Source organism: Pongo abelii, chromosome 14, assembly GCF_028885655.2.
Source record: "Pongo abelii isolate AG06213 chromosome 14, NHGRI_mPonAbe1-v2.0_pri, whole genome shotgun sequence".
Classification (NCBI taxonomy): domain Eukaryota; kingdom Metazoa; phylum Chordata; class Mammalia; order Primates; family Hominidae; genus Pongo; species Pongo abelii.
Window position 1 is genome coordinate 105768475 of NC_071999.2, and position 23169 is coordinate 105791643.

Genomic DNA, 23169 nt, shown 5'->3' on the forward strand with positions numbered 1-23169 from the left:
ACATATTACAATACTAGTGTTATATGTAGATACAGAAAGAGATTTATTATAAGGAATTGGCTCACGAGAGTATGGAGACCGGCAAGTCCCAATCTGGTGGCCCAGGAAGGGTGATGCTGTATGTAGTGCCAGTCCAAAGGCTGGCAGTCTCGAGACCCAGGAAGAGCCAATGTTTCAGTCTGAGTCCAAACACAGGAAGAATTCTCACTTACTTGGGCCAGGGTCAACCTTTTTGTTCTATCCAGGCCTCCAATGGATTGGGTAAGGCCCATCCACATTGGGGAGTGTGGTCTACTTTGCTCAGTCCACCAGTTCAAAGGTGCATCTCCTCCAGAAACGCCCCCACAGACACACCGGAAAAATATGTGATCAAATATCTGGACATCCTGTGGCTTGGTTAAGTCGACACATAAAATTAACCATCACCAACTCGTGTGCCTTCATGTCATTGGACACCTTGATGTCGCTATCAGAGATAGCCACACTGAAGGCCATGTTTCTGGAAGTGAAAGGGAGATGTCAAAGAGGGCCAGAGAAGATAAGAGCTGTTGTAGCTGCTGCTGGAATCCTCTGTTTCGGGGAGTGTGTGTGTGTGTGTGTGTGTAAAAGGAGTAAAGAGAACCCTAACAAATACAGCAATAGATCAGGCATGGTGGCTCATGCCTGTAATCCCACCAATTTGGGAGGCTGGGGTGGACAGATCGCTTGAGCCCAGGAGTTCGAGACTAGTCTGGGCAACATAGGGAGACACTGTCTCTACAAAAAATTAAAAATTTAGGCAGTCATGGTGGTGCACGCCCATAGTCCCAGCTACTCAAAAGGGTAAGGTGGGAGGATCACTTGAGCCTGGGAAGTTAAGGCTGCAGTGAGCTGTGATTGCGCTACTGCACTCCAGCCTGGGTGACAGAGCAAGATCTTGTCTTAAACACACACACACCCACACACACACACACACACCCACACACCCCAAAACAGAGGATTCCAGCAGCAGCTGCAACAGCTCTTATCTTCTCTGGCCCTCTTTGACATCTCCCTTTCACTTCCAGAAACATGGCCTTCAGTGTGGCTATCTCTGATGGCGACATCAAGGTGTCCAATGACATGAAGGCACACGAGTTGGTGACATCAGAGGAGGTGAAGCAGTGCAAGAAGGTAGTGCTCTTCTGACATAATGAGGTCAAGAAGAATGTCACCCTGGAAGAAGCAAGGAGATCCTAGCAGGTGGTGCGGGACAGACTGTTGATGGCCCTGCACCACCTTAGTCAAGATGCTGTCAGACAAGGCACTGCTCCTCCACCCTCTATGATGCAACCTGAGACCAAGCACAGCAAGAAGGAAAATCTTCCAGGGCCCTGAGTCTGTACCCTCTAAGAGCTAAGTGACCTATGCCAGCTCTAAGGACATCATCAAGGAGAAGCTGATAGAGATCAAGCATGAATCACAAGGAGGTCAAGGGCCATAGCACCCTGGCAGAGAAGCTTGGAGGCAGCGCTGTCATCTCCTGGAGGGCACGCCTTTATGAACCCCCTCCAGCCCCCTGCCTGGAGCATCTGGCAGCCCCTGACCTGTCTGCAGAGAGTTGTCCGTGCCCTTCCTCCGAGACCAGAGGGGTTTGGGGGATCCCAGCAAGGGGAGGATAATCCCTTCACCCCAGTTACTAAACAGCCCTCACCCCAGGCCTTCCTCCTCCCTCCATCCCTGATGGTTCTGGCTTTCCCAGGCCACTTTTGACCTTCTAATTCCTCTTGGATTGAAGCAGACCAAGTTCCCCTCATGCACCCTAGTTTGGGAGGAGCCTGTATTTTGTTTTTCGTTTGTTTTTTGAGACAGGGTCTCACTCTGTTGCCCAGACTGGAGTGCAGTGGCATGATCTCGGCTCACCACAACCTCCGCCTCCCAGGCTCAAGTGATTCTCCTGCCTCAGCCTCCCTAGTAGCTGGGATTACAGGCATCCACAACAACCGCCCGACTAATTTTTTTTGTATTTTTAGTAGAGACAGAGTTTCACCATGTTGACCAGGCTGGTCTTGAACTGCTGACCTCAAATGATCCACTCGCCTCAGCCTCCCAAAGTTCTGGGATTACAAGCATGAGTCACTGCACCCAGCCTAGCGTACTTTTTTTTTTTTTTAACAGCACCCTTGTTTTTTTTTTTTGAGACAAAGTTTCACTCTTGTTGCCCGGACTGGAGTGCAATGGCCTGATCTTGGCTCACTGCAACTTCTGCCTCCCGGTTCAAGTGATTCTCCCGCCTCAGCCTCCCCAGTAGCTGAGATTACAGGCATTCGCCACCATGCCCCACTAATTTTGTATTTTTAGTAGAGACGGGGTTTCTCCATGTTGGTCAGGCTTATCTCGGCCTCAGGTGATCCACCCACCTCAGCCTCCCAAAGTACTGGGATTACAGGCATGAGCCACTGCACCTGGCCACCCCATGCTACCAACTTCTAATCACAATAACTGTTGACTCTGTGCTTGTGTGTTCCATTCTGTGTGTGAGTAGAATGTGGTGGAGGTGACCCCTCCCTGGGCCAGCTGATTCCTCTCCCTTTTCACCTGGTCACCGCCACTCGTAGAAGCAGGACCAGTAAGGGACTTCAATTAGAAAACAAAACAAGACAGATTATAGGAATAGCAGATGTAGAGAAAAAACACTACCTCTAGGGCCGAGGCAAAATACTCAAGGAAGACAAGCTTGGACGAAGGCTCCCCTCCAAGGCTGAGATGCACATCATTGATGAAAGATGTGGCCACTGGATGGGATAAGAGTTTGCTGAGGTGCTGCGGACCATGGCTGGCAAGCAGAAAACCACCTGCTGGGTGCTGGGGAAACTTTCCAGGAAGCCTCCTGTTGGGGTGACAGTGAACCCTCCAGGAGGGTTCACATCTGCAGGTCTCCCACTGGCCCCACCAGCTGCTGTATTGCAGGAGCAAGAGGAAAAACACTGGGACCAGGAAGAAAGCCTCTGCCACCTGCAATGTCCCTCAATGGCTGGCTACTGACAAAACGTAACATCGTGGCAGGTGGCAAGGGAGACACGTTTACAGAGTCCATCTCTGATGTCACCAGCAGGGCCAGGAACAGTGGATCTGGAGCTTGGAGGCCATACATCAATAACTGGTTCAAATGGGAAACTCCACAGTGGAAGAGCCAGTCCAACTAGACACGTGACCTGCGAAAGTGCACACATGGAGGCTGTTATCTTAAGCCAATTAATGCAGGAACAGAAAACCAAACACCACCTGCTCTCACCCATAAGTGGGAGCTAAACATTGGGTACACATGGACGCAAAGATAGAAACAACAGACCCTGGGAACTACTAGAGTGGGGAGAGAGGGAGGAGACCACGGGCTGAAAAACTACCTGTTTGTTGCTATGCTCTTTACCTGGGTGATGGGATCATTTGTAGCCCAAAGCCTCCATGTTGCTGGAAAGGACATGATTTCATATATATATACGTATATATATATATACGTATATATATATATTCGTATATATATATATATATATATACGTATATATATATATTTTTTTTTTTTGAGACGGATCTTGCTCTGTCACCCATGCTCGAGTGCAGTGATGCTATCTCGACTCACTGCAACCTCTGCCTCCCAGGTTCAAGCAATTCTCCTGCCTCATCCTCCCAAGTAGCTGGCATTACAGGCGCACGCCACCACGCCCAGCTAATTTCTTTTGTATTTTAGTATAGATGGGGTTTCACCGTGTTGCCCAGGTTGGTCTCCCGAGCTCAGGCAATCCACCTGCCTTGATGGGCACCTAGGTTGGTTTCATGTCCTTGCTGTTGTGACTGGTGCTGCGATGTACATACGAGTGCGTGTCTTTTTGGTAGAATGTCTTTTTGGTAGAATGATTTGTTTTCCTTTGGGTACATACCCAGTAATGGGATTGCTGTGTCGAATTGTAGTTCTGTTTTCAGTTCTTTGAGAAATCTCCCACATTTTGAATCACATGTTTTAATTTTCAGATATATGACAACCTCCCCACACAGCCTATATTTTTGCTTCATTATTCCTATTTTTATTTGTACATAAATTAAGTCACTTTCCTGCCCTCATCTACTGAAACTTCTAAATTTGCTACTTCTAAAGTCAATGCCAAATTCAGACTTCTGGCTTTGGTCAGGGAAGGACGTTAGGCAAGCCAGGATAAAAATTTAGTCTGGCCCAACAACCTCCTCAGGAATGCGGGTGTAGTCTTAGCTCCTCCATTCCCTGGGACAATTATACTTGATTTCAAGTCAGGTTTTCTTAATTCCCAGTCGGCTGCTGTCACATTAACTGTCATCTGTTCTTTTATAAACTAGAAGATTTGCAGATTAAAAAAAAAAAAAAAGGAAAAGAAAATACACACATGGCAGAGTTCCAGTGACAACACTCTACCGAGAACTCTCAATTCTTCATCTCTAGCCCTGTCTGTTCACCCAAGTCTTTTTTTTTTTTTTTTGAGATGGAGTTTTGCTCTTGTTGCCCAGGCTGGAGTGCAGTGGTGTGATCTCGGCTCACCGCAACCTCCGCCTCCCAGGTTCAAGCAATTCTCTCGCCTCAGCTTCCCGAGTAGCTGGGATTACAGACATGTGCCGCCATGCCTGGCTAATTTTTTTTTTTTTTTTTTTTGTATTTTTAGTAGAGACAGGGTTTCTCCATGTTAGTCAGGCTGGTCTCAAACTCCTGACCAGCATGCCTGGCTAATTTTTTTTTTTTTTTTTTTTTTTTGTATTTTTAGCAGAGACGGGGTTTCTCCATGTTGGTCAGGCTGGTATCGAACTCCTGACCTCAGGTGATCCGCCCACCTCAGCCTCCCAAAGTGCTGGGATTACATGTGTGAGCCACTGCGCCCAGCCCACCCAAGTCTTATTACAGGCTGGAAGCTGCTGCTTTTTCTGAAGATCCTCTAGTTCACAGCCAAATGTTTAGACCTCGGATTCACAGAATTAAGTGCGTTCCACTCTTATTGTCTATATATGGAAGGCCCTTCTCTTCTTTTATTTTAATTGTTTCTTAGTTTCCAAAACCCCCTCCCACTTCTACTCTACTACCCCATCTCCTGTAATGTGTTCGGTGTATGCACTTGGACATGTACAGAATTCCAAAAAAGACCTAGCATTGTTTTGTGTATGTAGCATACACACGTTTACATATACACAGTGTTGGGCTCTGGGTCTCATTCTTTGTCTGTCTTTTCTCATCCGCAGTATGCTTTTAATATCTAGCCATGTGGCTGTATGTGCCTCTTGTTCATTGCTAACTGCTGCCTAGCCCTCCCCAAGGAAGCACCAGTGACAGTTTATTTCTCCTCTCCTCCACTTCACCTTACGAGGCTGACTCTAAGGGCCCAGCTACCAAACGGCCAGGATGCACATCCCTGTACACATTCTCCTGCAGACCTTGCTACACATTTTTCAGCGTTACACCCCGGGACGGCTGGGTCGTGGGGCGTACACAGATGAATTTCACTGAGATCTGCTAGGCTATTCCCCAGAAGACCACACAGTCTGCACTCCCATCTGTAGTGCATAATAATATCCATTTTCCTACATCCTTGTCAACAATTGCTATCATCTGACTTTCTAATTTTTCCTATGTCGTGGGTGTAAAGTGGTAGCTCATTGTTTTCTATAATTTGCATTTCTCTAATAGTGAGGTTGAGCATTTCTTCATATTTTCGCCCCATTTTTCTACTGGGGTCCAGACAATTTTTTTGTTTTCTAGATGATTTCCTTATATATTCTAGATGAGGTGTTGATAAAATTATCTGTAAGGGGTCCAGGTAGTAGATATTTTTGTAGGCTTTGCAGACCAGAAGTTCTCTGCTGCACCAACTCAGCTCTGCTATTTCAGCTCAAGAGCAGAGACAGTGTATGATGAATGAGCATGGCTCTGTCCAACCAAACTTTTGTTTTGCTTATTAAAATAGGTGGAGGGGCCAGACTTGGCCGGTAGGCCATGGTTCCCTGTTCTTGACAAATCTGTCTCACTGGAAGTTCTTGCTGGATTCTGACATTACGATTATCTTCCCCCACTCTGTCTATGGTGTCCTTTGTTGAGCAGAACAATGTAATTTTGATGGACTCAAATTCCTCAGTATTTTGCCTCATAGCTTGTGCCTTCTGAGTTGATGTCAGAAGTCCTTCTCAACCTCAAGATGACAAAATTATTGGGCATTTTTTTCCTATTGGTTTTATATTTTTACCTTCACATTTAGATTTTGGATTATCCAAAACTGACCTTTGCATATGTTGTTTCTTTTTCTGCATAGAGTGAACCAGTTTTCCCAGCACCATCTAGTGAATAACCTGTCCTTCCCACACGGGTTTGTGCTGTTGCCTCTCATAAGTCAACAGATTTGCTTTTGAGCTCTTTACCCTGCTCCACTGGTTTACTTACTGGTTTCTCTGCCAACAGCACATTTTATTATTATTATTATGGCTTTGTAGTGTGTCTTCATATCTCACAGTGTGAACCTCTTCACATCTCCTTTCAAAGGCCCATGAATCCACATCTATTTCAATGATGCAGACTTCTTCATACCTTTTTGGCTGACATTTGGCTGTAAGTCATTTGCAGGAAGAAGGGAATATGAAGTCAGGCAAGTTGTAAGTGGGCCATTCGCCACTGAATGTTGTTTAGCTTTTCTTTTCTTTTCTTTCTTTCTTTCTTTCTTTCTTTCTTCTTTCTTTCTTTCCTTTCTTTCTTCTTTCCTTCTTTCTTTCTTTCTTTCTTTCTTTCTTTCTTTCTCTCTCTCTCTTTCTTTCTTTCTTTCTCTCTTTCTTTTTTTCAGGGTCTCACTCTGCTACCCAGGTTGGAGTGCAGTGGCATGATCATGGCTCACTGCAGCCTCAACCTTCCTAGGCTCAGGTGATCCTCCTACCTCAGCCTCCCAAGCAGATGGGCCCCCAGGCATGCACCACCATGCCCAACTAATTTTTGTATTTCTCCATAGAGACAGGGTTTTGCCATATTGCCCAGGCCGGTCTCACACTCCTGAGCTCAAGTGATCCGCCCACCTCGGCCTCCCATACCATTACTTGAATACCTGCTGAGTCAGGACTCTTGGTTTCAAGAGCCAAAAACCAAATTAAAATGCCCTTAATTAAAAAAATACACACATATTAGTTCAGGCAGCTGGGAAGTTCAATGGATGACATTATTTAATCAAAGAGTTCAAACAATATCAATAAGGGTCTCCCCCTCCTCTCTTTCTCCATTTCCATCTTTGCTTTTCTCTGTGTGAGCTCCATTCTCAGGCAATCTCTCTCCCCAGAGCAGCCTAGAAGATAATACTATCAGGCTTACCGTGATCTTACTACTCTTGATAGCAGAAGAAAAGACCCCTTTCTCACCAAACATTCATATCCATCTCCCCAAAATGGACTCTGATTGGCTGGTTGGGTCATGTGCCCATGCCTGGATCCATCATGGTGGCACGGAAGTTGGTCATGTAAATTACAGCCCCAGCAACCAGCAGAGTGGCATTCTCAACAGGAAAGATGCTAAGAAGACCAAACGCCCACCGATGCCTACCTCACTACCCATCTGCACAGTCCTCACAACCCTGAGGGCTGATACAGGGGTGGACACTGAGGCTTAGAGAGTTTAAGTTACTCAGAAAAGCCCCTCACCCTGTAAGAGGCCAAGCCAGAATCAGCAGCCAGGTCTATTTGAAAACCACAGCCCTTTCCACTACACCACACTACCATTAGATTAAACTGTTGTCACTTCAAACCTGAGATGGCACAAACTAAACTTATTATTTTTCCTAAAATCATCTCCAAAGTTCAAATTCTCCAAAAGTTATCACCATTTCCTTCAACTCTCAAGTGTGAAAATGTAGCCTTTTCCTTCTTTCTTGAAGCCAACCTTTTGTCTGTCTTTTTCCTCTTCCCGTCCTTTCCCATATCCACAATCACACTTGTTTGTGGGTTCATTACCTCACATCTGGATCATGATCCTATCTGTTCCCACTTCATTCTATCCTATACGCAGCCACATATTAAACTCCCTACAGTACAAGTATTAAAAGAACTGGCCAGGTGCAGTGGCTCACTGCTGTAATCCCAGCACTTTGGGTGGCCAAGGTAGGTGGGTCACTTGAGGTCAGGAAATCGAGACCAGCCTGGCCAACATGGCGAAACCCCGTCTCTACTAAAAATACCCATATTAGCTAGTTATGGTGGTGTGTGCTTGTAATCCCAGCAACTCGGGAGGCAGAAGCTGGAGGATCGCTTGAACCTGGGAGGTGGAGGTTGCAGTGAGCCGAGATGGCGCCACTGCACCCCAGCCTGGGTGACAGAATGAGACTCCATCTCAGAATAATAATAATAATAATAATATATTATATTTACTTAAAAGTATGTATTCATTTGTATTACCATAACAATGCAGCAATATGGAGCATTCCAGAACTCAGAGGCTTAACACAATAGGTATTTATTACTGCTGATGCCTTCGTGAGTCTGCTGTAGTTTGGCTGACCTGGGCTGGGCTGGGCTGCAGGCTCCACAGCAGGCTGGGCAGCTGGGGCAGCTCTGTTTCACTGCAGGGCAACCTCCTCTCCATCTTGGGTTCTGCTAGGATGTGCTCTTCTCACAGCGATGGCTGCAGAGCAAGAAGGCAAGGCTGCAGCTGGAGATGGCACACAGTCACTGGCAGAACTCGAAGTTAAGGGACAAAAAGGTATATTCTTCCCACACTGAGATCACGACAAGGATGTGGAGGCAGAGAAGATGCAAGAATTGGAGCCTTCAATCCAATCCACCACAGAGAAAGTCAAGGCTGACCATTGTCTGGCCTCGCCACATCCATCCAACTCAAACCCCTCCCTTGGGGACTTCAGGTTGTCACGGATCTTGGGAATCTTACAGAAGTCGGGCAGGATTGGGCAGTTCCAGACAGTGAGCAATGTTCCAACAGTAGGTCCAGTTTCTCCCGGTCCCTGCTTTCCCACCACACGAGGAAGAGGGAGGGATTTTCTGGGCCCACTTGTTAATGGTAGTTTTTACAAAATAAACAAATGTTAAACAATTTCTCCTCTAGGAAATAAACTGAGCCAGGGATTCTCTTTGTGATTTTTTTTTTTTTTGGCTTTTTTGGGAAAAATATCTCTAGGAATTATTTTCTCTATAAACAATGGCAACAGTTTATTTTTGTTGGCTTGACTTGGATCCTCCCCCACTTCCTTTTTTTGGATTGAGAGGTTGGCTACAGAAATGAGAAAGAAATACTTTTTTATTCTTTTTTTGTGTGTGGTTTCTCTGGCTGGAAAATAAAAGCTCTGCATTCTTTCTGTATTCAGTGCACTTCAAAGTCATAAAAATTTGGATAAAGTACATCAGGGTTATGGGTGTTCTAGATTTCAGTCTTTTTATAACTTCCTCCTATTTCACATTCGTTTGACCTCAGGTTAAAGGAACGCTTTTGAAAAGTATAATGATTTGATCCTAGCAATGGATGTAGCAAAAATACTGGGGTCAATAAGTTGAATTAAAAGGCTTTTTATAAAGAAGAAGAAGAAAAAGAAGAAGCAAAAACTATATTTTGCAAACTTTAAGCTTAAGACTGCATGACCGTGGAAGAATTTCCCAGCTGTATTCTTATAAAGAATATATGCTGTGAAAATATTTTTCAAAGTTTACCAGAGCAAAAAAGTTTAAATTAAAGGAAACTAACTTCATAAACCTCTGAACTTATTTTCCCAGCTTACACAGGCACTTTCTGTAGATTGGTTTTTAGTATTTTTCCATATATATTTTGTTTCTTTTCTTTCCCACAAACATCTAAATATTCTGATGTGTATGGGTTTTACAGTATTACCTAAATATATGTTTCAGTGATTTACTGAGGGGAGAAAAGCAAGTTTCAAAACTGTATGTATATGTGATGTTACTTTTGCTAAGAACTATATATGCGTGTTTATCTATCTACCCATCACCTATCTTGCTAGAGATATATAAATGCACTAGAATAAAAATGCCCAAGACGGCCGGGCGCAGTCTGTAATCCCAGCACTTTGGAGGCCAAGGCCGGCAGATCACGAGGTCAGGAGATCAAGACCATCCTGGCTAACACGGTGAAACCCCATCTCTACTAAAAATAAAAAAAAAATTAGCCGGGCGTGGTGGCGGGCACCTGTAGTCCCAGCTACTCGGGAGGCTGGAGGCAGGAGAATGGCGTGAACCCAGGAGGCGGAGCTTGCAGTGAACCGAGATCGTGCCACTGCACTCCAGTCTGGGTGAGAGAGCGAGACTCCGTCTCAAAAAAAAAAAAAAGAAAGAACACAAGACATGACTATAAGGAAGACAGAATATGAAGTTACCTTCAGGTGTTGGTTTTGTTTGTTTGTTTGTTTGAGATGGAGTCTTGCTCTGTCGCCCAGGCTGGAGTGCGGTGGTATGATCACTCACTGCAGCCTCCGCCTCCCAGGTTCAAGCAATTTTCCTGCCTCAGCCTCCTGAGTAGCTGGGATTATAGGCATCTGCCACCCTACCCGGTTTATTCTTGTATTTTTGGTAGAGACGGGGTTTCACCATGTTGGCCAGGCTGGTCTTGAACTCCTGACCTTAGGTGATCCACCCACCTCCGCCTCCCAACGTGCTGGGATTATAGGTGTGAGCCACTGCGCCCAGCCCCAGATGTTGTTTTAGTCCATTTTCTAGTGCTATACCAGAATAGCACAAACAAACATTAATTTATGAAGAAAATAAATGCATTCCTCACAGTTCTGGAGGCTGAGGAGTCCAAGAACATGGTGCTGGCATCTGGTGAGGGACTTTGTGCTGCATTTTAACATGGCAGAAGGGCAAGCGAGTGTGTGAGACTGAGAGGAAATGGAGCTGAACTTCATCTTTTTTTTTGAGATGATGTCTTACTCTGTCATCCAGTCCAGAGTCAGTGGTTCACTGCACCTTGACCTCCCGGGCTCAGGTGATCCTCCACCTCAGCTCCCGGATTAGCTGGGACTATTAAGCGTGTACCATCCTGCCTGACTAATTTTTAAAAAAATTTTTGTAGAGATGAGGTCTCACTATGTTGCCCAGGCTGGTCTCAAATTCCTGGTTTCAAATTCCTGAGCTCAAATGATCCTCCCGCTTTGGCCTCCCAAAGTGCTAGGATTACAGGCGTGAGCCACCATGCCTAGCTGAACTTCATCCTTTCATCAGGGGTCTACTCCTGCAGTAACAGACCCACTCCTGTGATAATGGCATTAATCCGTGCATGAAGGCAGAGACCTCAGGACCTAATCATCTCCTGACGGTCCCACTTCTTAATACCATCACAATGGCAATGAAACTTCACTATGAGTTTTGAAGGGTGCATCCAAACCATAGCAGGTGTTAGCTTTCTCCCTATGTACCTACTTATTTTTGCAAGTTCAATTTGTCTATTATAAACATATTATTACTTATAATACTAAATGGGATTTTTTTTAACAGAAGAAATAGATGTTTAACGGTTTGGTCTTTTTTCCTGAGAAATTGTAAAACTTCTCTAAGTCTAAGGAAACTAGTAACAAAATCCCCATGTGGGGCCTTGTTTGAACGCTGGAAATCATATGGCTAGCAACATTGTTTCACTAGGCAGAAAATTAGAATGAAGAAAGATGAGAAAGCATGAGTTTAGATGCCAGTAAACGCCTTCTTCCTGAGGCTGGCACTAATGGATCCCCAGAGTAGAAGGACAGTATAGACATCTAGAGGTATCTGAGTCTGGAGTTTGTATAACAGATTTCATCTGCAACTTACCTATGGAAGCAGTCAAAAGACCTTCAAGCTTCAGGCAGATCCTGCTAAAGGAGATGTTAACTTATATGCTTAGAAGTTTTTTCTTGTGTAGATACTTTGAAAAATTCATTGCGATATTATGGATAAGATTAAATACCAGCAATATTATAAATCCCAGCATTTTGGGAGGCCAAGGTGGGAGGATCATTTGAGGCCAGGAGTTGAAGACGAGCCTGGGCAACATAGTGAGACCCTGATCTCTACAAAACGAACAAAATTTAGCCAGGTGCAGTGGCATGTGTCTGTAATCCCAGATACGCAAGAGGCTAAGATGGGAGGATTGCTTGAGCCAAGGAGTTCAAAGCTGCAGTGAGCTGTGATCTCACCACTGCACCCTAGTCTGGGCAACAATGAGACGCTGTCTCAAAAAAAAGTAAGAAATACTAGCAATATGAATAGGTTTAGATTTTGTCATATAGCTTTTTTCTTTCTTTCTTTCTTTTTTTTAAGAGATGAGGTCTCGCTGTGTTGCCCAGGCTGGACTTGAGTTCCTGGGCTCAAGTGATTCTCCCACCTCAGCCTCCCAAGTAGCTGGGAATACAGATGCATGCCACCATGCCTGGCTGGCATTTTATTTCTTATAAATCCAAGAGAATTACAGATCTAATTAAAATTAATCTCTATTTGGTTTTCCAAATGTTGTCTACCAAAATTCATATATCTGAGAACATTTCACCGGAGCAATTACGATAGTTTATGAATGAGGCAATCCCACAAACATTTTCAAGAACTTATTATATATGAGCCACTGTACCTGTTGCTGTGAATGCAGAGATGAATGAAGAAATGGACTTTGCCTTCCGAGCTTCACCTTATCACAGAGACAAGATTTGCTTTGTTCTTTTTTAAGAACAAATCTTTTTTAAGATTTGCTTTGTTCTTTTACTTAAATAATTCTTAGAACAACAAATAAAAACAAGGAAGGGTGCACTAGAGAATCTCAGCCACATCAACAATTATGAGGCTCCTTTGCTGGGTGGACCATTTTGCAATCCTGGATCAAGGTAGTTTATGCCATTGTGGGCAGCGATGCAAAGGTTTAGCGAATGGGGATTAAGGAACAGCTCAGAGCAATTAGATCACACGAAGTCCCAAATGTCTACTTTATCAGGATGAATCCAAGTTTGGCTCCTGTTGCTAAAAGAAAAAAATAAAAAGCAATGCACATATTACTTACAAGCAAACCTGGGGGCATGCCATCTATTATCAGCAATAAACAGATTTGATTCTTTTCTAAATGAGATTGTCAGGGCCCAGGGGATTTGTCAGCGTCCGGATAATCCTCAAATCATCTGCCTGCCCTACCATGGTCATAAGAAATTGTTGGTAATAAGGCTGGTTAACAATCTTCTTGTCTGGTGCATTAAAGATAATTCCACACAACCCAGAGGGTCTTAGCCAAACAGCCTTCTTTATATGGTTCAACATTACGCGTCTTACCAAGCATCACCTCTGCAGAGGCTGCCAGCTCTCTGTCAACTGTGCAAGTCACTGGGCCCCCCACCCTGTGCAAAACACAGGCTGGACTTGGGGAGTTTTTAATCCAGCGTGGGATATGGAACCAACATAAAAACTCAGTGGCCACAAAGATGTGCCGGGGGCTCTGGGTCAGGTCCAGCTAATCACCCACATCTTCACTGAGCAAAGACTGAAGTTTCCTTTTTCTTCCTTTCACTTTATTGTTCATGGTGTTCAAAATCTGGCATTTTGAATAAGTAATATATGAAGTGGCTAAAAAAATTTTAAATGACAAAAAGGATATTTTAAAAATCTTCTTCCTATCCCTTTCTTCTCTTGCTTTTTTCCTACTTCCCTGACAGGTAATCCCTGTCATCAGCACTATTGTATCCTTCCAGAGTTTAAAGAAAAAAAAAAAGATAAATACAGGCAAATATGAGTGAGCATTGAAGACATGATGCTAAGTAAAATAAACCAGTTACAAAAGAACAAATATAGCCCAGTTACATTAGTTTCCTAGAGCAGTCAAATTCACAGAGACAGAAAGTGGAATGGAGGTTGCCAGGGCCTGCGGGGAGTGGGATGGGGAGTTCATGTTTAATGGGGACAGAGTTTCAGTCTGAGATGACAAAAAAGTTCTGGAGATGGATGATGATGATGTTGGTGGCCCAACAATGTGAATGTACTCAATGTCATAGAACCATACATCTAAAATGCTTACAATGGTCAATTTTGTTATGTATGTTTACTGCCATAAAAAAATAAAACAGGCTGGGAGTGGTGGCTCACGCCTGTAATCCCAGCACTTTGGGAGGCCGAGGCAGGTGGATCACCTGAGGTCAGGAGTTCAAGACCAGCCTGGCCAATTTGGTGAAACCCCGTCTCTACTAAAAATAAAAAAAATTAGCTGGGCGTGGTGGTAGCCGCCTGTAATCCCAGCTACTCGGGAGGCTGAGGCAGGAGAATTGTTTGAACCCAGGAGGCGGAGGTTGCAGTGAGCCAAGATCATGCCATTGCACTCTAGTCTGGGCAACAAGAGCGTAACTCCATCTCAAAAAAACAAAACAAAACAAAACAAAAAACCATGAAATACATTTTTATTGTATCCTCCTTCTTTCACACAGAAGATGGAACATAATATGATTGTTCCGTGCCTTGTCTTTTTTACCTAAAGATGTATCTTGGCGATCTTTCTATATGACTATGTGCAGTGAACCCTTTTTATTCTTTCTATAGTTGAATACTTTTCTGTTGTGTTGTGTACTGTATTTGTAAACATTGATCCCCTATTGATGGACATTTTTATTTTTTCAATATTTTGCTATAAAAAATGATACTGTGAATCACCTTGCACATACATTCTTTCCTATGTTATGATTATTTCTTTTTAAAAGGGCTGCCTAGTAGTGGCCGATGTGGTTTGGCCCTGTGTCCCTACCCAAATCTCATCTCAAACTGTAATCCCCATGTGTCAAGGGAGGAACCTGGTGGGAAAACTGGTGGTTTCCCCCATGTTGTTCTTGTGATACTGAGGGAGTTCTCATGAGATCTGATGGTTTTAAAAGTGGCACTTTCCCTTGTGCTCTCTCTCTCTCCTGCCGCCTTGTGAAGAGGGTGCCTGCTTCCCCTTCACCTTCTGCCATGACTGTAAGTTTCCTGAGGCCTTCCTAGCCATGTAGAACTGTGAGTCTTTTGTTTATAAACTACCCAGTCTCAGGTAGCATCTTTATAGCAGTGTGAAAATGGACTAACACAGCGGCCAAGATGGGGCCTCTCCCACTGACTCGTAAGGCAAAAACCAAGATTCTGGGTTTTTTTGTTTTTTTTTTTTTTGAGACGGAGTCTCACTCTGTTGCCCAGGCTGGAGTGCAGTGGTGCGATCTTGGCTCACTGCAAGATCCGCCTACCAGGTTCATGCTATTCTCCTACCTCAGCCTCCCGAGTAGCTGGGACTACAGGCATCCACCACCACGTCTGGCTAATTTTTTTGTATTTTTAGTAGAGAGGGGGTTTCACTGTGTTAGCCAGGATGGTCTCGATCTCCTGACCTCGTGATCCTCCCACCTCAGCCTCCCAGAGTGCTGGGATTACAGGCGTGAGCCGCTATGCCTGGCCAAAACCCAAGATTCTTAATAGATTTTTATAATGGCCCTACGTCCTCATTTATTTCCCTGATACTTGAATTGCAAAGAGACAGCCAAGGGCCAATTTCTAAAGCTGGATAGAACTCCTGTGTCCATCCCCCATGTTTACATGTCTCCTTTTAATTTATTTTTCTTTTATTTATTTTTTCAGTTCATCCTTCACATGTCAACAGGTTTCCTTTTCCATTGCCTCTTGACACTCACAACTAACAAACCAAGATGGCTTGCTTTTGCTTCTCTAATCCCATCATTTAAAACTGCATATGGATTGCAATCATTTATTTCTTCTGAGAGGTAGCCCAAAGTGTTGCTGAATAATTTCTTGCATTTTCATCACTAGTCAACTTCTCAGTCATTCATTCAACATATACTTATTTAGTACTTACTGAGTCTCAGGCATCAATTCAGGCATTGAAATACAGTAGCAAACAAAGTAAAGTCAGTTCCCACCCTCATGGAAGTAACAGATCATAAGCAAATGAAATGACAGTAATGACAAGCAATAAACATAAATATGTATTAATAGTATAATTTCAGGCAGTGATAATGCTCTGAATCCCTACTTAAACAATTCAGGGCAGAGAACCCTTTTTTTTAATATATATATATTTAAAATTATTTAACATTTTAGGTTTAGGGGTACATGTGCAGGTTTGTTATACAGGTAAACTTGTGTCATGGGAGTTTTCTGAACAGGTTATTTCTTCACCCAGGTATTAGGCCTAGTACACGTTATTTTTCCCGATCCTCTCCCTCCCGCCACCCTCCACCCTCAAGTAGGCCCCCTCATCTGTTGTTCCCCTCTGTGTACCCATGAGTTCTCATCATTTAGTGCCCACTTATAAGTGAGAATATGCGGTTTTTGCTTTTCTGTTTCTGTGTTAGATTGTTAAGGATAATGGCCTTCAGCTCCATCCATCTTCCTGCAAAGGACATGATCTCACTCTCTTTTTTTTTTTTTTTAGACGGAGTTTCGCTCTTGTTACCCAAGCTGGAGTGCAATGGTGTGATCTCGGCTCACTGCAACCTCTGCCTCCTGGGTTCAAGTGATTCTCCTGCCTCAGCCTCCTAAGTAGCTGAGATTACAGGCGCCTGCCACCGCACCCAGCTAATGTTTTGTATTTTTAGTAGAGACGGGGTTTCACCATGTTAGCCATGCTGGTCTCAAACTCCTGACCTCAGGTGATCCACCCGCCTCGGCCTCCCAAAGTTCTGGGATTACAGGCATGAGCCACCATGCCCAGTTGATCTCATTATCTTCTATGGCTGCATAATATTCCATGGTGTATATGTACCACATTTTTGCTATCCAGTCTACCATTGATGGGTATTTAGGCTGATTCCATTATCTTTGGTATTGTGAATAGTGCTGCAATGAATATACACGTGCATGTGTCTTTATGATAGAATGATTTATATTCCTTTGGGTATATACCCAATAATGGGATTGCTGGGTTGAATGGTATTTCTGTTTTTACGTCTTTGAGGAATCACCACACTGTCATCTACAATGGCTGAACTAATTTACACTCCCACCAATAGCATGTAAGCATTCCATTTTCTCCTTAACCTCGCCAGCATCTGCTATTTTTTGACTTTTTAATAATAGCCGTTTTTATTTTTTTTGGCGGGGATAGGGTCTTGCTCCGTCACCCAGTCTGGAATGCAGTGGCATGATCTCGGCTCGCTGAAACCTCTGCCTCTCAGGTTCAAGTGATTCTCCTGCCTCAGCCTCCCTAGTAGCTGGGATTACAGGTGTGCACCACCACACCCAGCTAATTTTTGTATTTTTAGTAGAGACGGGGTTTCACCATGTTCGCGAGGCTGGTCTGGAACTCCTGACTTCAAGTGATCCGTCCACCTTGGCCTTCCAAAGTGCTAGGATTACAGGCGTGAGCCACTGCGCCTGGCCAATAATAGCCATTCTGACTAGTATGAGATGATATCTCATTGTGGTTTTGTTTTGCATTTCTCTAATAATCAGTGATGCTGAGCTTTTTTTCATATGATTGTTGGCTGCATGTATGTCTTCTTTTGAAAAGTGTCTGTTCATGTCCTAAGCCCACTTTTTAATGGGGTTGTTAATTTGTTTCTTGTAAATTTGTTTAATTTTCTTATAGATACTGGATGTTAGGCCTTTGTCAATGCATAGTTTGCAAAATTTTTCTCCCATCTGTAGGTTGTCTGTTCACTCTGTTAATAGTTTCCCTTGCTAGGCAGAAGCTCTTTAGTTTAATTATATCCCATTTGTCAATTTTTGCTTTTGTTGCAAATGCTTTTGGTGTCTTCCCCATGAAATCTTTGCCTGTTCCTATGTCCAGAATGGTATTGCGTAGGTTGTCTTCCAGGGTTTTTATAGTTTGGGGTTTTGCATTTAAGTCTTTAATGGAGAACCCTTTTAAAACAGCATACAGACAAGGTGTTCCAAGTCCATCTTGAAAAATTACTGAAGCTACTGTCTTTAGAAACTCTTGTACTCAAGAAAGCTCTGGTCAAAGCAAAAGCCTGTTGATTCTGCCAGACATCAACAGAGGGATTTGTGGTTATTTAAATCATAGATTGTCACTTTGGACTTACAAATGGCCTTAAAAGCAGTCTTTGAAATTTTTTTTTTAATTTTTATAATTTAAAATAGAGACAGGGTTCTGCCGTGTTGCCCAGGCTGGTCTTGAATTCCTGGGCTTAAGCAATCTGCCCACCTCGGCATCCCAAAATGCTGGGATTATAGGTGTGAGCCACTGCACCCAGCCCTTTTCTATAATTTCTATCTCTTTATCAATATGAAGAACCTATGATTACACTGGGCCTACCCAGATAATCCAGGATAATGTCCCCATCTCAAGATCCTTAACTTCATCACATCTCTAACTTCATGACGCAGAGTAACATATTCACAGGTGCCGGGGATTAGGATGTGGACATTTTTATGGGGCCGTCACTCAGTCGACCACACCAGGGAATTAAGAATCAGCAGTGGGAAGCAAGGTAACAACCAACCTACAAAATAACAGGAATTAAGAATCAGCACTGGGGAACAAGATAACGACCAACCTACAAAGTAAGTGAAAAACAACATGGGAAGTTATGAAAAAAATAAATTTGGCAGAAGATGCCTCAAGATTCAACACTTTGAATTCAACAAATATGTTTTAGGTCTCCACCCAGGTGCCAGGCACCAGGCACTGTTTCAGGTGCTCGGGATATATTGGTGAACAAAACAGGCCAAACCCCTTCCCCCAAAAGTCTTGTGTTCAACAGAGACATCATATATTAAGTACATTCTTCAGTAATTAGAAGCAGATGTGCTATGAAAAAAGGAAGGGGGGATCAGGGAAGGTGGCTCCGGGGAGGCCTGAGGCGTGTGGGGGTAACCATCCGCCTGCTGACATTAGGGGGAGCTACAGCACAGCTTTGGGGGCTGAGATCAGAAAAGGATTTAGAGGTCATGCGGACGAACTCCCTTCGTTTAGAGAGAGGAAGCTACGGCTGGGAAGGCCACAAGGTGGTCGTTAGTTATTCTGTATTTGGCCTAAATTTGAGAGACAGTCCCCTCCTCTCTCCCCAAGGAGGCCAGACAGAGTCATCAGTGTTATCAAAGGCGACTCTGCCAGGAGGTGAGGCTGGGAGGGTTTTGTATCATAGCAGCAGGAGGGATGGATGATCTCAGAGTGGAGTTCTATCTGTGCCACTGTTTAAAAATCATTCCACAGAACTTCTAATATGCCTCTTTCTAAGTGCAGTATTCTGATGTCTTAAATCAGTGACACCGGTCCCGCTCAGCCTTTGAGACTCAACTTTGGTGAAAATAACCTGTATCGGCCAGACACCAAAAGGAAGGAAAAATCGGCTTCTGATAAAGAGCCTTTGGTGTTGATCACTAAAGAAGAATTCAGCTTCATTTTCCTAATCATTCCTGCTCCTTGCAACGTGAAAGTTATTTACATGTTATGGTAAACCATAGGTTGATTAGATATTTTCATCCAATATCTCCTTGGGTGTGCCTATTTGCCAAAAAATGAGCCAATACAAAACCCAAATATTTCTAAGTGAGAGTTATTTACTCACTCACTATCACAATTACAATTACAATATCATCACAGTTACAAAACCATGTGGTGAAACTGTAACTCATTTCTTCAGGGGACCTGTATTTGTTGAGAGCCACATTGGCTAAGATTTGAGCATTCAGGTCATTTACAGTCTGGCCCCAGACAATCCCTCGGATCCCCACTGTGTTCTCTCTGCCTGCTCTACTCTTCTTCTGAAGACTTTCACTGATTCAGTCTCCACCACATTCCAGGTCTCCATTCCCTATTCTGCAAAGCCCCCCAGCTCCCTGCCCTCTCATGCAGAAGGAATTGCAGCAATTCTGTGCCCGTTCCCCCATACCACCCGTGGACCACAGAACCCATCCTTTCCCCTATCTGTCTACCTCTTTCACTACACAGATGACTTCTCTGAAAAGTTGTTTGGCCAGGCTCAGTGGCTCGTGCCTGTAATTCCAACTCTTCAGGAGGCTCAAGGCAGGAGGATCACTAGAACCCAGGAGTTCAAGGCTGCAGTGAGCTATGATCATGCCACTGTACTCCAGCTTCAGTGACAGAGTGAAACTCCATCTCTACAAAACTGTTTTTTAAATTTTCTTTTATTGTGGTTGACGGGGTTCAAGACACACTTCCTCCAAATATGGCACCTTGGCATTTGAAAAACAGCAGAAGCAGGAAGCTCTGTCTGACTTTTCTCCTGCCCTTCTCCCTTGAAGCAGGTTATAAGACTTTTTTTTTAGCCACCACACCTGGCTAATTTTTGTATTTTTAATAGAGACAGGGCTTCATCATGTTGGCCAGGCTGATCTCAAACTCCTAACCTCAGGTGATCCACCCGCCTCGGCCTCCAAAAGTGCTGGGATTATAGGCATAAGCCACCATCTTATATGTATTGAATACCTGCCAGGTATGAGTCACTGAGCCAGGTGCTGGGGGCACAGTAGCAACAAGACATTTAAGGTCCCTGCTCTCAAAGAAGTTATGGTCTCATCCTACAGAAGGTGTTTCTAAGTCAAGACACCAACAGCCTTTCTCCCAAGGGGGCTGCCCAGCGCATCACTAGCCCTGCCCCCCTAAACAACAATACTGCATCCCAAAGCCCACCTGATAGATGGTTAGTCATCCCATCCCACCCCACCTTCTGAGAACTGCTGGGGAAAGGCACAATAAAGAAGTATTAGGTCGGTGCAAAAGTAATTGCGGTTTTTGCCATTATTTTCAATTCTGTAAGTTTTTTGAGAGCAGGGACCTTATATGTCTTGTCACTGCTGTGCTCCCAGCACCTGGCTCAGTGAATCCTACCTGGCAGATATTCAATACATATAAGATGAAATTGTTCTTGCCATTACTTTGAATGGCAAAAACCGCAATTACTTTTGCATCAACCTAATAAATTCACAAACTCATATATCGACATTGTGGTGGAGATGACCAGGCACTGTGACAGTGAAATAGATGCGGGGGGCCGTGGGGGATCTTTAGGTTATTAGCACAGGCCCCTGTGAGGAGGTGGCACGCAGGGCTGAAGGTCCTGGAGGATGAGCAGGTGTAGCCATGAGCATTCTGGGGATGAGGAACGGTATGTGTAAAGGCCCCATGGTGGGAGACAGCCTCGTGGACTTAGAAAACACAGACAGAAGATGAGTGGGGCTGGAGATAAATTGGAGAGGCTGGCAGGGGCCAGACCGTGTGAGGCTTTAAGGGTCATGCGGAAGAACTCGGATTTTATTTTAAAGCCACCAAAGGGTTTTAAGAAGGGAAGTGATGCAATGCAATAATAATGAGGAATAGTTAACACTACTGAGAACTTGCTTAGATTTTAAGTGTGCACTCTCTATGTATGTGTAAACTCAATCTATCATTATAACAACGCTATTAGGTGATGAGGTATTTATACCCCCATTTTATAGATGAGGAAACAGAGAGCTTAAGAAACTTGACCAAAGTCACACAGCAAGTCAACTCTGGAACTAGGAGCTGCGTCATGCTTTTAAAAGGTCAGCCAGGTTTTATGGCAAAGGGGTGATTGTAGGAGGGAAGAATGGGAGCAAGGAGGCTTTGAAATAACCCAGGTAAAGGATGATGATGTCCAGAATCAGACTTGAGTGAAGCTAGTGCAGCCCCAGCCTGGGATGCAAAATTTAAGAAGTCTCAGTAATTACTGCACTCCAGCTTGGGTGACAGGGCGAGACTCCGTCTCAGAAAAAAAAAAAAAGAGTAAGTAATATTGGCCTGGTGTGCTGGCTCATGCCCGTAAGCCCAGCACTTTGGGAGGCTGAGGCGGATGGATCACTTGAGGCCACGAGTTCGAGACCAGCCTGGCCAACATGGTGAAACCCTACCTCTACTAAAAATACAAAACAATTAGCTGGAAGTGGTGGCACTTGCCTGTAGTCCCAGCTACTCAGGAGGCTGAGGGATGAGAATCACTTGAGCCTAGGAGGTGGAGGTTACAGTGTGTAAGCTGAGATCGTGCCACTGCACTCCAGCCTGGGTGACAGAGCAAGACTCTGTCTCAAAAAAAAAAAAAAAAAAAGTAATATTCTAAACTAAAAACGAAGATAATGGAAAAATCCCATTATGAACAAAATATCAAAATTTTAATTAAAGACAGGATTGGTGTCACTGAAATTGCCTTTGCCTCAGGCTTCAGTATGGCCGGGCCGGGCACTGGCTGGGACTAAGGTGGTGACAAGAAAGTGACCAAATTGGAGTAGACAGGTGAGGCCTGAGGTGGAGCAGGCATGGGAGCTGGGGGAGGGCACCAAGGGGTTGAGCAGTCTCTCCTGTTGGTATCGAATATAACAATAATTCTTAGGCTCAGCAGAAGTTTAGCATTCATGTTCCCAGTCACCTGGACTTTTCCAAATCTTGGAACCCACTCTGGCTGAACAGGCTTTTGTTTGTTTAAACGGCCACTTTTTGCATCCAAGAGCACAAATCAGCTTCCACTGGAAGGTTCCGAGAAACGGTTTCAGGTGTAAGTCTAGAGCATGAATGGAACGGAGTCACAGCTGAAAAAGAAACATGTCGAGCGCCAAGGAAAAGACATAGTTAAGGGGTAACATGGGCCGGGGCAGGTGAAGGTCGGCAGGCGGAGGCCGGCTGGATCAGGGAAGGTGAAAGAAGAGGCAGCGGCAGGGCCCAGCCTGTTTTAACGCCTCGGCGTTCTCACCGCTGCAGAACGACTGCAGGGGGCAGAGTAAAGAGCTGCTGTCAGTTTCCCTGCCCAGAGAGTGCCAACAGCTGCTCTGACCTGTTGCAGGCATGTGTGTTCCAGGATGTAGCCTTCCTGCATTCTCTTTGACCACTCTAGATTAATTGCTAACCAAGATATGCACATGGTGGGGCTCACAAAGTGTTAGGCGGTATTTTAACAACAAAAGCTGCGAAGAAATCCCTAGAAATGTTGGCTCTTCTGGCTGGGAAAACGCAGTCTGTCAACAGTTGCCTCAAAAACTCAGAAGCTCAGGGAGAGTTGGATTCGGTCACCAGAGAGGCCCCTCAAAGAGGCGCCATCCATTCAGATCCTCTGCTCTGTCCCCCATGACAGCGGGGACGAAGGTCCTGAGCCCTGGCCGGGAGGGCAGTTGACCTCGGGACTCGCCGCGGGGCGGAGCGGGTGCTGGGAGGAAGGAGGGCGTGGCTGGCGGGACGGGGCGGGGCGAAGACAGAGCGAGGCGGGGACTGGGACGAGGGTGTCGCCGTGGGGGCGTGGAAAG

General features: G+C 44.6%; 1 long non-coding RNA gene across 2 annotated transcripts; it reads right to left on the reverse strand.

Annotated features, from left to right (window-relative positions):
• Window positions 1-21: 21 nt before the first annotated feature.
• LOC129049588 (uncharacterized) lies at window positions 22-23083 on the reverse strand. Of its 2 annotated transcripts, none has more exons than XR_008512801.1 (4): window positions 22302-23083; window positions 12554-12936; window positions 2659-3173; window positions 22-499 (listed from the first exon to the last, which is right to left on the reverse strand). It is a non-coding gene; the product is annotated as an uncharacterized LOC129049588 (long non-coding RNA). The 2 variants fall into 2 exon arrangements; XR_008512800.1 differs by having other exon boundaries at window positions 22704-23077.
• Between the last annotated feature and the right edge of the window lie 86 nt (window positions 23084-23169).